Raw genomic sequence first — 2,314 nt, 5'->3', positions numbered from 1 at the left:
ATGCGGACGAACGTAGGGTGACCAAACCCACGGTGTTTTCAGTGAAAAGAAATAGTAAATCCCTCCCTATCCCTCCCTCCTATCCCTCTATGGGATAAGTTCGCCTTTGTACTTCGCATCTCAATGTATGTTATTTTTAATGTGTTTTGTACAATAAAGAGTTACTACTACTACTACTACTACTAAATCCGATGTACTTAGGATATGTTTAGGAAACTCAACGATAGAGGGCTTGAAAACAATTATAGTAGTGCAAGTTGTTCGCTAGATGTCACTGTTACCCCCAAACTGGCTAATGACTTGTTGTCGTAAAATGTATAAGTATTTTTTGATGTCCAAATTTTTCGCTAGATATCGCTGTACCACCTGAAAACTAGCGAACAACATTATATGGTTAATTAATTACATTTTGTCAAACATGCAATGAAATATTGTCTTTACGTTCCTTAAAATGGGCTATTCTTTTTGGGCGCATCAGAGGACTCATTTTTTTTTAGGCCTAGGCAAAAGTATAAAATATTGTCCGTTAGAGCATTTTTTTTTATTTCATTGTAGTTTGAAATAGTTATTTATGTGACTGGTTGACGAATGATTAAATCCTCATTTTCCCGAAATGTACATAATTCATAAAATCCATCTTTTTTGGCAAGCCAGAAATAGTTATTTATATGTGGAATGATTACGTTCCATAAATATGTGGCGTTCCATATTTAAAGGGTCCACATCCTTTATGTGCTATAAGGTACCTTTAGGCATGGAAAGTCACATGAAAAGTTGTCATAGCTTAACCCTTAAATGCATAGTGATGTATATATGCATCATGCATTTTTGACTCTATTGACAGCATGTCAAAGTTAAAATTTGAATAAATCTTTGTCAAGGTCATGCATTTAAGGGTTAATTATAGATGGCGCTGCATTCGAAAATCTCGACTGATAACCTATACCATACTATTCAATATACTCTTTGACCAAACCAGCGGGCGTAGTACACTAGTCGGATAAAGTTTATCACATCGGTGCGTCCCTATCACACTTACAAATAGCGCGAAAATCCAGCCACCTGTTTTTAACCTTTTTAATCCCCGACGCAAAAACACGGGGTCTTATAAGATTGACGTGTCTGTCTGTCTGTCTGTCTGTCTGTCTGTCTATCTGTCTATCTGTCTATCTGTCTATCTGTCAATTTGTCTATCTGTCTGTCTGTCTGTCTGTCTGTCTGCATTTCTGTCTGTCTGTATGTGTGTCTATCTGTGGCATCGTAGCTCCCGAACGGATTAACCGATTTAGATTTTTTTTGTCGCTGAAGCTGAGTTAGTCGGGAGTGTTCTTAGCGATGTTTTATGAAAATCTGTTCTCTATGTCGTGGTCGGGTTATTTTTTTAATTTTTAACCTTTTTAACTATTTGGTAGTGTAATATTTTAATTCACCCTCAACTGGCGAGGTAAGGACCCTTATGAGGGTAGATTTTGCTTACTTTTATTTAAAACATACCTAAAGATACAGACTAGGTACTCGTATAGCCTGTCACCACATGGGTTATTGAAACCCATCCCAAAAAGACTGTCCGTCGTTTTCCTACAATTTAGTCACCCTAGTGACCGTGGCGCGTGCGCACAGTCCGTGATATGTTTTATCAATGGCTACCATTTGGCCGATGAGCCTCGCGATTTGACTCTAAGGTTAAATATAAATTATGTTTTTTCGGGTTCCGTCGGATATTAAACTATATTATTTACCCCGTATTATTATTTATAATTTTGCCTGTGTGGGACGGATTAAGAATTTCACCACCTCCTTTCTTCCCGTTGGTGTCGTAGAAGTCGACTATGGGATTTGGGTTAAATTATGGCCTAGTTGAGAAGCTCGCAAACTGTCACTGCAATGTCAAAAATTATCGTTTTCTTGCAACCCCTTGTTTGCCAAGAGGGATACTGGAACTTGTACTCTACTACTAGTTTCATGTACTCTGCCTACCCTTTTATAGAAAAAAGGCGTGGTTTTACGTATGTCTAGATGGCTGGCAGTCCTCAACTGTGCGTTTCTCCAGAAACTTCCTGCCCCGCACAGCTAAACTGTGGAATGAATTGTCGCCTGCGGTATTTCCGGACCGATACGACCTTCAAATCTTCAAGAAAAGAACGTACACCCATCTTGAAGACCGGCAACAAACCTTCAACACCTCTGGTGTTTCGGGTGTCCATGGGCGGCGGTGATCGCTTACCATCAGGCGACCTGTCTGCTCGTTTGCCTCCTATCCCATAAAAAAAATGTATGTTTTATTTATTAAGCTGCATTATACATTTTTAGCCTT

Source organism: Leguminivora glycinivorella, chromosome 19 (assembly GCF_023078275.1).
Source record: "Leguminivora glycinivorella isolate SPB_JAAS2020 chromosome 19, LegGlyc_1.1, whole genome shotgun sequence".
NCBI lineage: Eukaryota > Metazoa > Arthropoda > Insecta > Lepidoptera > Tortricidae > Leguminivora > Leguminivora glycinivorella.
The sequence above is the reverse complement of the archived record's forward strand: the minus strand, read 5'-3'. Positions refer to the sequence as shown.